Source organism: Anarrhichthys ocellatus, unplaced genomic scaffold (assembly GCF_004355925.1).
Source record: "Anarrhichthys ocellatus isolate YVR2014 unplaced genomic scaffold, GSC_Weel_1.0 scaffold92, whole genome shotgun sequence".
Classification (NCBI taxonomy): domain Eukaryota; kingdom Metazoa; phylum Chordata; class Actinopteri; order Perciformes; family Anarhichadidae; genus Anarrhichthys; species Anarrhichthys ocellatus.
The window spans coordinates 387196-403448 of NW_022280122.1; the positions used below are offsets into that span (position 1 = coordinate 387196).

General features: G+C 40.8%; 1 protein-coding gene across 21 annotated transcripts in view; it reads left to right on the forward strand.

The window, feature by feature from the left end:
- Nucleotides 1-16253, forward strand: part of nfasca (neurofascin homolog (chicken) a) — a 166526-nt gene that overhangs the window by 48606 nt on the left and 101667 nt on the right. For 19 of the 21 annotated variants that reach the window (XR_004213773.1, XR_004213774.1, XM_031875565.1 and 16 more), the window contains exon 1: nt 4818-5041. The gene's annotated coding sequence lies outside the window, so the exon portion shown is untranslated. Of the gene's footprint in view, nt 1-4727; nt 4797-4817; nt 5042-16253 lie in introns of those variants that run through there. The other 2 variants (XM_031875561.1, XM_031875560.1) reach the window with 2 other exon arrangements.

A 16253-nucleotide genomic window follows, 5' to 3' on the forward strand; every position in this document is an offset into this window, starting at 1 on the left:
TGTTGCCGGTGAGAGGGAAGTCTGGGTCAGCCTGCTTGGCCTGTTGCCACCGCGACCCGACCCCGGATAAGCGGAGGAAAATGGATGGATGGGTGGACGGTCCAGTCATTTTTTCCATAATCCTGTTGACAAACAAACAGACCAAACCAAAAAATATAACCTCCTTGGCCGAGGTAAAAACAATATATTACATGCCTAGTTAAGACATGTGGTGGCTATGCCACAGGCCTGTAATGAAATCAGCTAAGAACCAGTGTTGAAGTACTGGTGTTTGGATGTTCTTGGCACAGATGACGAGTTATTGTTGTGTGATGTCTGTGGACTTTGTAAAAATGTAATGTAAACATTAAAAAAATTCTAGATGTGAAGCACAGTAGGGCTTCTTGTGGGTCTCATCTGCTGTGCCACAGTGTGATGTTGCTGTGTGTTATTTGAGAGGGAAAAGGGAGGGGGACGTTGTTTGTACAATAGTTGCAGTCTGTTCCTCCACCATGTTGTTCGGTTCAATCCACAATCATCCATCCACCGGACAAAGCCTTATTGATAGTAGCCCACATACTGTATCTGCCTACCATGGGTTAGGTCTGGACTAAAATGCGCGCACACACACACACACACACACACACACACACACACACACACACACGCGCGCGCACACATACACAAATCCTAACATGAGAATGGGAAGTAATGGAATTTTCCGTATTTGAAGAACACTCACACACCCATGCACACCTAACAAATAGTGTGTGTGTGTGTAGATGGATGACATTTCAGATTGCAATTAATGTTGTTGTTTTTCTGTATGCAGGTAGAGGACACACACACACACTCATACAACTAGTCTAGTCACTAATGAGTGTTTTTTCAGCTTCATGACTTGTGACCCTCGAAGCATTGGTTCCTACTGACTCATTCTCTACTGTTATTGTGTGTGTGTGTGTGTGTGTGTGTGTGTGTGTGCTATTTTGTTGTCATTTGATTGGAAAACTAGAGTCTCCCAGTGCCCAGGGTGAGATCTGCCCCCAACACCCAGTTCAATAACCACAGGACATGGCTGTACTGTGTGTATGTGTTTGTGCGTGTGTTTAGGGGTCAGCATGAAGAGTTAATTAACGCATGGCCCCCCCATGGCATGAACTGTAATGAGTTCAGTTATTGTCTAGCTATGAAGTTGTCCTCATTCTGTCTATCTTATCTCCTTAACTTACTCTGTTTCCACTTGTCTTTATTTCTCACTCACTCAGTATTGTTCAATACGAGTTCCAGTGTCCAGTGTCAAAGTAGCACCTTACTTTACAGTTCTCTACAAAGCTTTTTATTTTCATTGAAAGGTGGAATCCATCTGCTATTTCTTTCCAGTTTTTTCTAATAGCCCACTCAGCCGCAAAAAGCATTGACGCAGGTTACCACAGTAAGCCAATAAATAAGGCAGTGGCAGGCCGTGCATTTTATACCTGGGCCTTCAGTGCTGTCCTACTACAGTTGAACCGCCTCCTAATAACCTCATTATGACGCCACAGCTACGGTTATTTGTTTCTAGGGGTGTAACAATACACATATTCATATTAAACCGTTCGGTACGAGGCTTACGAACCGAACAATACGTTTGAATAATACTAGTGCATTTGGAAAATGTAGAAGCATAAATTGTGGGAAATATAATGTTCTTTCTGTGGAGCCACTGCACTCAACCTGGCAACCCACCCAATGTGCTGTCTGACACGCCCACCACGGAAGAAAAACATTGTACTCTGCTGAGGCTCGTGTGTTCTGGGAGGCACACTATGCTAAACTAGCTTAGCAGGAAAACCAACAGCAGCACACACACTGAAAACTCTCCCCGCAGAGTTTAGCTGTTCCCAACTGATTCAAACTGGGCTAAAGCAATCACCACACAACCCCCATTTCTCCAGACCATCATTCTTGCTTTGTAAAAGAAAACAGAGACATGAATACACGCATGACGGGATGCTTCATCATTAACGGACAATGCATATAGTCAAAATCAACGTAATTATCACAATGACAAGAACAAACTCACAAGAACCAGTCACATATATTTATATGACAACAAAGCAACAAATCAATCCAGCAACACTGCAGCGCTAAAACACGTATTCAAATATTATTCACATCAGAGGGACCAACATCACCATATCATAAAAATGACACCGTAGACAAATGAACACAGTAGTAACGCTACTGCAGAGGTAAAAACACAAAAGCACTTCACTTACTTGGGCTTGGGAAAATGTCATTTTTGTGGTGATGGAAAGCTTGCAAATACGGGTCATTCTTCACTTTTGGAAACAGTAGTTTGACAAAACTGTCTTAGTTCAACGTCTGCATTTTGCTTTTATCTGCATCTGTCAGCGGATAGAAGTCTCATGTTATAGTTTTGTGTTTTAGATACAATAATCATTCATTGATGTTCATATGTAGAGGGAAGTAATAATTGATCAATCATAACCAGTTATGATGACATGCAGCGCTTTCAGAGACAGTAAACACACATCTAACTTTCCTTAGTATGCTGACCTCAGTCTTCAGCATTATGCTACATTAAACAAGTGGAAGTTATTGGACACGAGCATAACTCTAAGCTGCAAGCTTCAGTTTTGAGGTAGTAACAGGATAAGGTGTGTGTGTGTGTGTTAAGCATGAGGGGGGGGGGGGCTGAAGTGCACTTATCTTGGTGTCTGTTTGTCTGTTTGCTTGTCTGTTGCAGATCTGAGCAGAGGTCAACTGACTGGAGTCCATCTGGGCACGAGTTGATGTCTTTGTTTTTGTTTGTGCACCCTCTCTGTGTGTGTGTGTGTGTGTGTGTGTGTGTGTAAACGTCTTGGCGCACGTCTTAAGGAAACGCCCAGGGGAGGTTGAGGTTATCCTATTGTTGTCAGGGCATATCTTTTAATTATATGCGAGGGTCATTTGCATGTCACAGCTAGCGGCGGTGGGTTGGGGGGGTTATTGATTGTTTGGCGGGGGGGCTGGAGACAGAAGGGTGCTGAAAATGCTGGCCGAGGTCAGGAGGTCGAACTTAGATACGCACAATTAAAGAAACTCATTTTATTTTGGAATGATTATGTTTGACTGATAACTGATGACTTTTATCATCCTATGTTAATGACAACTCAAGTTGTTTTGTGTGATGACAGAGTTGCCGAGGATTAAAGAACCATGTGCATCGAAAATAAAGGACTATGCCCGTATGTAACATACACTGGAAATAAGTTTTCTTCCTAGCTTTGCAAAAAGCCTGGTAGCAAAAAGTAAAAATATACAATACACATCTTTGTGTTGTTTTATCAGGTATAACAAAGGTCCACTGTCTGATTCAAACGGGGGATGTTGGGTTTTAAGTGGTCCATGCAGTATCATCCTCTAGCAACGTGACTCTCTACTGGAGGAAGTGACTGCACGCAACATCGTAAAGCTCCTATCCTCATAGTGGGGTTGCCAGGTTTGCACTCTGCCCTAAATCTAGACAAAACCCAACAGAATCTTGAATGGATCGGTGACAGGTTTGATATCTAGAAATAAATCTTCTCATCTGGCTTTGGGGTTCCTTTACATAGTACTTTTACAAAGGTAGCGTTGTATAATACTGGCTCTGTCCCTTTTGCTTTCACCCACACACAGATACACACACACTTTTCTCTGACTTCCAGCCATGTCTCGTCCATGAGAAAACTCAGATAGCCTCCAGCTGAAGGGGGCTTCCTCGCCTGCATGCATGGACAAATATGTGTTTGTGTGTGTGAGATTCGTGTGTGTGTATGTGTGTGAGTGTGTGCATGCGTGCTCTGCATTCATGCATGATCGGCCCTGTCTTCTCCGCGACCTGTGTGTATTTTGCATGTGAATGAGTTCATGCATGGCTGACGTGTGTGTTTGAGGCTTTATAGGTTACATGTACGTGTGTCTGTATACGTGTGTGTGTGTGTATATTTTTTATTTCAGACCCACTGTGATCTGTGTCTTTAAGAAAACAACAGGCAATACAAATGACTGCTCATTCTCCAATAAAGAGTCTCTGCCTACATACAAAAGAATAACATAGAAAGCTTTTACTGTCATGGCTACAAGATTGTCAAGCTGTGTGTCTTAATTGATAAATGATTAGTTATGAAATCATCCCTGATTCATTTTCTGTTGATTTAAATAATCATCTTACTGTACTATGTCTTATCTTACTGTTGATATAGCACAACAGTGATTTAGCTTGTAGCCTGTTGAAAAACACCTGCAATGCTTGCTATTATTATTATACTAATAAGGGAACATTTATGGCACCCTACGTTTCCCAAAACATGGATACTTTGAATGTGGACGTCTTTGGATTCAGTCAGAACAAGCGACGTAGTAAATCAAGCGTCTTTTATTAAAAGTTGATTGGTATGATAACGTTATGGAAAGTTATGCAACCATTAAAAACCCAAGAAATGGCTACACATTTCTTCTGAAACCAAGAAGAAACGAGCCTGTGTGATCTCATCTAGACAAAACGGTGGGCTGCTTAAAGGCTGTCCGCAGTATTTGACATGCAGTTGTGCGTAGCTTGCAACGTGTGTGAGTGTGTTTGACAGCAGTGGATTGTGTGTGTGTGTGTGTGTGTGTGTGTGTGTGTGTGTGTGTGTCTGAGGCTTATTAATAATGTATGAGGTGGGAGGGGTGAAGGAGAGGGGGCGGTGACAGATGGAGAGTCAGTGTGTGAGAGAGAGAGAGAGAGAGTGTCTACGCACCGAGAAACAGCGAGAGCAAAGAGAGGGGGAAAGAAAGGGATAGAGAGAGTGAGGAGGAAAGAAATATACTGAGTGAAAGAGAAGGAGAGAGTGTAGTGTTTTCCTTCATTTCTACAGTTATTACATCCGCTGTCTTTGTGTCTCCTTGCTGGACCAGACTGACAGATGCTCAGTCTTTGTGTTTGTTGTTTTCTCTTCGGTTTCTCGGATGCTGAAGGATTGATGGGGATGGAGATACAACACAGTCACCCTGCACCGCTGTACACCTGGACACAAGAGCTGCACTGACAGAGGTATCGCTATATGTCTGTAGTCTGTGTGTGTGTGTGTGTGTGTGTGTGTGTGTGTGGAGGGGAGAATATACTAACCTTCCAGTTTTACTTTTTATTTTCTGGACAGAAGTGGAGTTTAGCCAATTGATGAGAAAGTCACAGTCAAAGACACTTGTTTGTTGAGAAATCCTATTCACAGACAGCACGTGGATCAAACAGAATACAGTGTGCCGTACTTTACCGTGTTTAAACCCCTCACTGCTCACAGTCGTTTTCATCTCCTCACTACCAAAGGGAAAACACTGCTTGTACTGTAGCTGCTCTCGGTGTGTGAGTGAATGCAGTTGTGAAACTTTAATTCATTCTTAAATTAGTTACGAGAGTTACTGTTATTGTGGATGGTAAAGTATATGTACTGTAGCAATCAATTATGTCACACTTTCATTATTTTAAATGTTTCAGTGGAAAAAGATGTTAAATATTTCACCTACATCATCTGATCTTTACCTCTATTGGCTGTTACAGTGATCATTTGGGCTGCAGGAAAATAAATTACACACACACACACACACACACACACACACTGATCGGTCAGTCTGCCACGGTTGATTGGAAAATTATGGATTATGTCTTGTGGATGTTTCCTCATTGGTCACAATTACTCTTAAAGCTGCAACCTGTCTGCATTTTTGGCTCTTTCAGTTCTATTTTTTCTTCATCTCCAGATTTTAGATGAAAATGTGATGGGATGGGATGGGATGGGATGGGGCCACTGTCGGCCATACTGGAGGTACCGAGTTGTCATCACCGCTGATGCCAGTTATTGGGTGTCTCATATTAGTCTAGTCCTAATGTTAGTAATCTATAGTATTAATTGCAGCCTGGTCTCCTAAAAGTTACGTTCCTGTGCAACATAACTACATTGTCAATTATGTTTTGATAGAGCGTAAATTCTCTTGGATTACATTTGTTTTTGACGTATCACAAATAAGTTTGATCAAAGTCTGCACAAGTCTGCAGGACTTTCACCCAGGAGACTGCTGTTAGTGTCCCGTGTGAAACCAAAAGTAACGTACTAATTTGAACCCCAACCATGATCTTTTACTTAACCTAGCCAAGCTGTTGCGTTGCGTAAACCTATTAATAGTTGAAAATGCTCTTTCGAAATGACAAAAATGCCACGAGCAGTTAAAACACTGTAACGTTGTCTAGAAATGTTGATATGAAACGTATTTTTGGTTCAGCAATGTCGAGATTCAACTCATCCGTGGATTTGCAATGGCGACTCGATTTTTAATTGACATTGCTGACTGATTTAGGTAATATTGTCCATTTTGCTAGCAATTCCATTCAAGTATCATCATATGTATTTTGTATTTTTTAGCTCATTTTGACCCAATGACGGTTTCTCAAGCTCTGCACTACAGTCTGTAGCCTGGCACCAGATTTGATTTGACCTAGTGTGGTCTGGCAAGGCTCAATAGACAGGTCTTGAATGAATTAGCTCATCTCTAGCCTGCTGTATAACTTATTTAGACACAAACATGGAATCTCCCTGCACCTGATTGGTTGAACACACTCCTCGATGGCCTGTCATTTTCAGATTTTGAATCATGAAAAACATGCAAGCTATTCTGGAAATATTGGCATATTTCTCCCAAATCTGTGGACTTGGCTGTGCAGTTGTGGAGAAAACATACACGTAGTCTTGCTTTGCTCTCTTAGCATCTATCTTGAATGTTATTTACGGTATTATAGGATATACATAATATTTTACACAGCAAACATCACATCTCCTCCTCCTTAACATATTATACATTATGTCTCGATCAAGTAGAATAACTTGCCATCAAAGGATTAATACACTTCACGGTCAATCATTTCCTCTTTTAGAGATCCAGTGGAGACCAGTAAACATTCTATCGCTGTATTGATTTGGTTCCCCTATGAACACATCAGCAAAGAACCACAATGCGTCCTTCTGTACAACTTAGTATAAAGTCACCCGTCATTCATTTATTAATGATGTGGAGTGTAGAAAGTCTCTGGTGTGAACACTTTGTATCTCCGTGTTGTTAGTATTGTTTGGCTCAATGGCACTATGGCAGCATTACACTGACATTTGACCTCCGCTGAGGTCAAAAAGTCAGATCAATAATGAAGGTATGCTTCTATTTATTAGAAATGATTCAGTATGTTGTGCTGCTCTTCTCCAGTATAACTTGTCTTTACATCTAACAGTACTTTAGGCACTATGTATGTGAGTGTGTGAGTGTGAGTGTGTGAGGGTGTGTGTGGGAGGCCTAAGTGTCTGTAGTGATGCAGGGCAGTCTGAACATGCTGTTTGTTTTCCCTGTAGGAGGATTTAAACACTGAACACATTACACACATTACACACATTTATCCCTCATATTACTCTTGTCTACATGAGTGTGTGTGTGTGTGTGTGATTACATGTGTTTTTGTGTGTGGCAGATACTGGTGGGAGGATTAGTACATTAATGCATTCAAGTGTTTTTTTTAATCATGTGCAGGTGTGTATATGTATGTGTGTGTGTGTTATGGAGAAGTGTTTGTTGAGGGATGCAGGAGGGTGGACAGTAGTACCAGAGCACCAAACGCACACACACACACACACACACGCATACACGCACACACACACACACACACACACACACACACACACACTCACATGTATACACGTACACAAATACAGTCCTTTGTTTGGCAGCATTGTGAAGAGGAGGTTAATGCACCCAGGAAAACAGAAAGAAAGAAGGAGAGAGAGAAAAAGAGAGAGGGACCCTAATGGACAGCAATGGACCTTTCTCTGCAAATATTTGTCCGAGAGGTTTCACACTAACCATCCCTTCCCCCTTTCTCTCGCTCTCTCTCTCCTCCCCCTCTCTTCATGGCCAAAGGGAAAAGATCAGAACAAATTGTCACTCTGTGATCTACCCACATTACATGGCTTTTTTATTTTTCTAGAAAGAACAATGCTCAATGCCATGTGTCTGATGCCAATCGTTGCTGGGAAGCAGAGAACAGGATGTGGATTTGACATCAGCAAATCATTACCACAGTCATTTAGAGACATTATTATATTTTCTGTGGAAAGAAACAGATCACATCAGAAATCATCCTCAGCTGCAGCCCTGCCTCCTACTTAGCATGTTTATACACAAGAATGAGGCATTAGGCAGTTACATTCGGTGTCGATGTTCAGTGCTTTGGTAGTATCACCTTCATGTAGTGCAGGGTGAAGTCAAGAAGGGCAGATAGGTGAACAAGCCTTTGACTCCCACTCTGTCTTATACTCGTGGTTAGATGCTGTATCATTCTGAATGGCTTATCTTTGGGGTTTGGACTATTTGTTGGGAAAATGAGTTGCATTAGTTGCAACACGAAGACCTTTTACCTCATTTTAGCAGCAGGATTCATAACCATACAAACAACATTAATGTATCGCTTACAATAATCTGTAAAGATCCTTTTGAGATTTGTCCTCAGCACACAGATCACCTCCATTCTACATTTAAACACTGCATGAACACTTATCAGAAGAACATATATTAGATTGCAATCACTGCATTGGGTCCCTGTCAGTATATGATAGCATAAGACCTTTCATCACACTTACATTACATACATAAGCTTCACTTTATGACGCTCTAAGTAACGCCAGTCTTACACAGGTCAGTATACGCTTGTTACATGCAATGTTCGCATACAATATGTTTTCAAAATATACTTACGTCTTCACAGGAAGTTAGGTTTAGGAAAACTACATAGTTAGGGTTAGGAAAATATTGTGGTTATTGTTAACTTCACTGAGTAACAGGGCCAATGACACTAACTAGTCACGTACTGACAGAATACATCAATGCTGATTCTTAGCTTCTCACGGGACATGAACAGCAGTCTCCCAGGTGATAGTCCTGTGTTTGTATCACCCACTTTAAAGGTTCTTCTCAAACAGACACTTTGTGCGTCCATTTGTTTGTATCAGACCTGAGGCCCACTGACCAAACAACTATATTTAACGAGTTGGGAGTGACACCAGGTTGCATAATCACAGCCATACATGATCTTAAGCTAACATTCAATAACACACAGTTTGTGCATCATTTTAATTCTAAATCAATATTGACAAACTTTCCCCCCATACTTTGAGATCAAATTATATTCAACTCTGTGATGTCTTAAAACAGCAAGTGACAGAATACAGCCAAGAGCAGTGGGACATGAGCTGTTTTTATCCATTTTCATCAGCATAAAACAAGCACTGAGTCAATAGAGAACAGATGGTTCTATATAAACAATAGTAGAATCATAGAACAATATTTCATCAGTCCTCAGTCTATCCTCTCTTTATTTCTTCTCCATTGCTGCTGCTTGAGCTGTTAGATTTACGTAACTAGAGATTTAGCTGTAGATGACTCCTCTTCTGCCATGTCAAGATAATCTGTTGGCTCAAAGTGTGTGTGTGTGTGTCCCACACGTGTGCAAGTGTGTGTAGCTCATAGCATCGGATAAGCCCTCATCAGCAGAATATTCACATAAAAAACAACAACATTGCATGCAGGAGAAACCAAGTTCCTGTCATGAAATCTTCTGTCTGTGCGTTGAGTTAAGCAGGAAGCAAAGAGAGGAAGGTTATCTTATATGCTGACAGTCATCATGTATCATATGAACACAATGGAAGAGGCTTTTGATTACAGGTATTTACTCTGCTGCTTGAAGTGGTGCTGTAACTTTTTTTATTGTTTCAAGTAGAAATATTCTCACTTTAATCACCTAATAAGTCTTTAGTGATCTTTTCCTCTTACGTTTTGTTATGTCACCATCAGGAAATACATATACTGACAACAGGAGAAAATGGATATATTACGCACTGAAATAAAGTCAGTGATTCCAAAAAACTGGCAAAGTAGAGGGTCTCCTCTCTCTTAAGGGGGTTAGATGAGTGGAAGGTGGAGAAATGAAGAAGATGCTAAAGAAGGTGAAGACCCAGCCAGCCTGATTCCAGGTGGGACTCCAGATGTTGAGCCCATGAGCCAGGTACTTAACCTATATCAGTGCACAGGCATCCATCTGTGTGTGTGTGTGTGTGTGTGTGTGTGTGTGTGTGTGTGTGTGTGTGCTTGATATAAGGCCCGGGGACGGGTCTGTCTGTTGCACTGGGACACACTGTAAAACACAAACACTCTGGAACAAGAGTTGGTAACCTACAAAAACCACTGTGGTACAAAGAGGGTTTGGACGGTGTGTCCTGTGAGGTCAGGTGCTGTCTCTCACATCCCTCCAAACAGTAGAAAACACATGTGATCCTAACACAGGCAGAGGAGGAGGAGTTATGAGGAAGAAACCCTGCAGATTAAACATGTAGTGAATGGGACTGGCTGGTATTTGTTGATGAAGATTTAGAGATCCATTTAAATGTGTGCTTGAACGCATTTTCAGTGATGACAATATGCTAAACTAGCAGGCGTATCTGGAAAGTACATATTTTAAAATCAGAAAACTACTGCGTCAACATGAAGTCCTTTACTTTAAGGAAGTAATGATCCAGGGATCTAAAAGCTGCTGAAGGACTGGGAGCCCATTTATGATGAGCTGACTTTTAATTATAGTTTACCCAAAGAAACAGCACCAGTATCACCAAAATAACAGGGATTAAAGTAAAGACAAACATATACTGTAAAGTCGTATCATTAAGGTGCCACTCATGGATTTAAATATTAGTGAATATGTTTTGCTATATTAGTAAAATCCATATTTTAAGAAATTAGGTAGAGTAACCCAAGTAATGAATTCATTAAGTCATTTTACCACCTACCATCACGCCAAAGTCCGTTCTCAAATTTAAGACTTTAAAGTTTTTTTAATATATTCAATTTCTTTTCCAGATGTTCATCAGTCACTTGTCAAAATCCTCACAAATTCTTCACATTGGCATGAATTAGATCCACCGCAAATCACTTAGATCACAGGTCACTTCTAAAGCTGCTTTGCCTGTTACTCCCGTTACGTCCTTCTACCAAAACGGAACACCAGGAGCAAATGCCAGGACCTCTTGACCAGCTGCTGACAAGCTCTGTAGTCCCCTTAGCTTCACCTGCTCCACCTCTGCTCGGCTCCGTGGGTCTGGAGACGCTAAACCTTGCACTCTGCGAAACACAAGAGCAGAGGATAATATAGATTGAGTGAAATTGTAAACAGCGGTGCTCATAATTCAGGATAACGACTGCACACACAGGCCTGGGTGGTTAGCAGCAGTGAAAGCCACCATGACTAAAAAGACTCAGGGACATGCAGTAGAAATCACACATGTTAGTGATGTGCCTCCAACCAAAGACTGAGACTATCCTCAATCAGGGAACTTAAAGATCACCGCTGTAAATAATGGAAGAGTACAGCAGCTCTTTTTAATATGTGTCATAAATCCATCAGAGTAAACGACGCGATGGCTGCCCTCAATCTGAAAATGTGACTTGTTCTTGTGTATTTTTCCACTCGATGACTCTCTTGATTGGTCAGGACTCGGGGCTCAGCTTGCCATTGGTCATTGCTCCACTCAGTCGTGAAATGGTTCCTTTAATTGGTGACCAGTGCTGCTGCTGGGACAGCCTGTTTGATATGAACCTACCCAGTTACAAAGATATGACATGTGGATGGAGAGGATTCATGCTTCAGCACTATTTTATCCATCCATCAATCTGAAGGGATCTATTTCTATTCCTTGATCTCCACTTCTCATTTCTGTTGTGTTTGTTACGTAGAAAGATGCTTCAGATAACAAAGTACATTAGCAAGATTGGATCACGTAAATATCAAAATCAATAACCCTTTTAGTGCAGGGCTACCGAGAGCTTTACCATCTGTCCCACAGACTCTTTTACTTGCTTCATCTTTACTTCACAACATCCGGTTGAAAGGTCAAACTGACAGACAAGTGGAGCAATAAAGCTACTGTGAGGGATTTACGGTGCAGGAAGTCAATATTTATTTGTTTTGACTTTGTTACCGCAACTTTATCCTCATCGTTATCCTAGGTTTTGGTTCCTTAGCAACAGCAGGAGCGAAACCTCAAGCACCTTGGATAAAAGGATGAAAGCAGCACGGCTGGCATTTTCCAGGTGTTTTTAGAGGCAACATGTGAACGGCCCTTTAGTCAGCACTAGCTCTGCTCCAGGTCAAGAATCTGGAGAGATACATTTAATGAAAACAAGGCACAATATGTCACACAGGACTACCTCCATGTAGTGGGCAACATTTGAAAACATGTCTCTCCATCCACAATAAGCTGGCGGTTTTCAAACATTGGCACAAACCGCCTCCAGAGTGAATAAATCTGGAAACAGTTGACCACACATTTCAGGGAAAGCTACTGGAACACAGTGATGTAAGTCTGAACAGACAGCTGATCTTCAGTACAGCTGTTAGTCAGTATCCTCTTTTCACATACGTTTTGTAAGATGGCATTGTGATCATAATATTTGATCATTTTGTGATTTTATTGACATCACAGTGATTGTGTAGTTTTTGTGCTGAAAAAGGATGAAGAAGAAAAGCATAGAGGCACTATGCTATTGGCTTGGACAGAAGAGCTAGTTGGAACGTATTTTTAAAGGGACAGTTCACCCTGAAATCAAAAATACATATTTTCCTCTTGCTATTTATCAATGTAGATTGTTTTGGTGTGAGTGACCACCTGTAGAGATGTCTGCTTCTCTCAATATAATGTGACTTTATGGCATTCAGTTTACGGTGCTCAAAGCGCCAACAAAATACATTTGAAAAACTCAACAGTTAAAGCATTAATAAAAAGCACTACAGGTAAGATATATACAAAATATGAATTATTTACATTTAGACTTCTTGTTAACTTTAGGATCGGCTGAAATCTATCGTTATCGCCCCTTCACATTTTTGAAAACCCTCTTGTTTTAACTGGCTTTTCCCAAAATTATAAATTGAATGTATCTTTCTTCTCTGTTTTTTTCTCGTGCTGCTCCAACAGTTTTTTGTACTGTTACTATAAATCTAGTTATTTATTGACTTGATTCTGTATTCAATACTCAGTGCTTTGTGTAGGCAACATGCTCTCTGTGAAACAGCCCACATGTCTCCTCTAATGGATGTGTGTGTGTCTGTGTTTTGTGCATATGTATTTTGTACCTGATAGATATCTCCAAAGTGTTAATTAGATTTGTCAGCAGCTCCAAACACTCAACCAGCCCTTGCACTATTTTATAAGCATGCACCCACACGCACGCGCACACGCACACGCACACACGCACACACCATCTACCTGCCTAATCCCCTTAAATGTGTGCCCATACACACTCACACTCACACTACATACAAAGAAGACACACTCTGTCACACTTTTTAACCACTCCACCGGAGCAGTAATCACTACACACACACTCACACACTCACATGTCAGTCATTTTAACACCAAGGTTCCCTCGGGTGGGGGCTTTCCTCAAGGGGTTCAAACATGCAGGCGCACACGTGCACTTCATTTCACAAACACACAAACACTCGCACTGAGCTGTTGGTGTGTCTAGAAAAAGCCAGACACGAGGAACTGTGATGAGCTGAAACAAAGAGGACATGTGGTTCTTGTCTATGAAGTTGAGATATTCTGTTTATCATATATCATACACCAGACATAACCTAATAACAGGACAGCAGCTGTGTTTCTAACAGGAAGAGATGGAAGGGACAGATGTAATATCATCCTACATAATGAATGAATGGGGAGACGTAGATGGAAGACAGGGAGGGGTCTGTTCACTGTGTCCCTGTACAGGAAGTGGACACACACACACACACACACATCCCATAGTGGACTTAATGTCATTTTACAGCTGGAGGAGAAAAAAGGTGCAGAGGAGGAGACAGAAACCTGAGAAAATGAATTTTGGTAATGGTCTAATTATGGCAGAGGAATTGGAAAGGACAATTGTGTGTGAGTGTGTGTGTGTGTGTGTGTGTGTGTGTGTGTGTGTGTGTGTGTGCAGGACAGACCAACTAATTGCAGAATTACTTAAATCACTGTGGTAACCTCAAGGCAGAGGGACCCATGCTGGTAAATTAGGCCTGGTAGCTCACGCATAGAACAGCTTTGAAGCTAACTACAAGTCCACTGAAAATATATGAAACTCAGTAAAATACATATTTTGTCCAAACACAACACAACCCCCCACTAATGTTAGGTTCATAAAACTCATGGTTCGGATCTTATCACGGATCAGAGTCACACAGAAGATTATTTTTACTGATCATTGATGATCCATATTGGCAGATACAGATCCCTTTGTTGTTTGATTATAGCTGCCGGTCTACAAGGCTCCAGACTACTTTTATTTTTGTCACCGTAACAAAAATAATTTCAACTGCTCTGGAGTCTGTAAACCATCAAAAAAATGTAATGTTATCCTTTTACTTCATCATAGTAATTTATAGTGTTTTTTCTTCGTTAAAACACACAATTCAAATGATTAGGAAATAAAAGATTGTATTTATGGATTAAAACAAATCTTGTCAATAGTAGTTTTAATGAAAAGAACAGATCATAATTCATCTCTAATATCTACCTATGTTGCTGTGAAAACAGTAGATAACGGTGGAAAACGATTGTCAGTAAAACTTTATTTCACACTGTGATGGTTAAGGTAGCTGCATAATTAAACTGTGGTTCACATGCGTCCTGAACCGTGAGGGGCGATCCGTACGGATCACAGATCAACAGTGGTCCGTTACACCACTACTCACAATGAATTGCATTGTGGGTACCTAACTGTCCAATTAACAAAAGCAAAATATAAAAACGGAGCAATACAACATTCCAAATACTGAAACGGTGCACAATCAAGCCTCGTCTTAGTGTGGCCACCATTCTATCAACACATAGCAGTGAGGCTGTGTTTACACCAATCAATCGAGTTAACGCGCCAGTTTCACCGCAGGATCACAAAGTGTTGTGATACGTTGGAAAACCGAAGGCCGTCTTGTCTGTGTTAACATCATAGGTGAATCTCACCGAGCTCCATTCACCGTATCTAGCAAGTCACACGTCGGCTGAATTAGTCTGGTTTACTACAATGGTATGAACCCAAAATAAATGAATTTTACCATGATTTAATTGCAATACACGGATCAAATGGATCAAAGCCTACATCGTGATTTCCCTTTTGTAAAAAGTCGAAATTCATGCTGGTTTCCTGAAAGTAGTTCTGATTGATTGGTGCTAGGCTATGCTAACTATGCAGCTGCTCCATCAACACTCAAAATTACATAATTTAGGCATAAATACAGCATAAATGTAAATTTAGGCGTTAGGCGTCGATCAGGACACAGTCAATACATTTTTAATGCCAAGATAATATCCTACAGACAGTAACGCTAACACTTCACTCCATTGCATTTTTAGAGAAAATGAAAGAAGTTCTGTCCATAGCCACAGTAAGGATGAGGAGAAATCACTAAGATACAACAACAGGGTGAACCTGACTTTTGACCTGTGGAGTAAACACATTTACAGAGGAACTGTCCCAGATATGAAAGGAATTTCATGAAGCCTCTTCATGACATATTAATGGCAGCACTACACATGACCTCAGTTGTCCACTGAGGAAACACATCACATTAACGTACAGCACACACTGTGTGATGTAATGGCTTGTCTTGTTGCTGAAATGAGAATTGATATGTTTATGCAGTATTAGCATAATTACTTTTTGTAATGACATACAGAAATGAACCTGAAGCTGTTTCTGCCTCCAAAATACTTGATACTATTCGTGGACCTCGAACCTTCAACTTAAACGTGGCCCATATATACTGAATATGTATATTTATATATTTATATGTATATATATGTATATGTATATGCAGTGGTGGGCCGTCAGGGCCTGCAAGGCCTTCTCTGCTGGCCTAAACAGAATCACAAAGTTATAGCTATTTTATAATTTAATAATTTTTGTTAAATACACTACATGTATTATAATTTATAAAAATATTTTTCCCATTATCTTATTTTCTCATTGCACAGCTACTGTCTTCCTCAGTTGCTCTGCTTCCAGTGCAGCTTGTTTTAAGTAGAGCTTTTAGCCAATCAGATTTCACCTCTGTGTCTCTAGGTAAGAACAGAGGCAGAGGCCTGCAGACTCACAAGTGAATCCATGTGCAGTTTAAGTGAATGGGGACGATATTGTCCCAA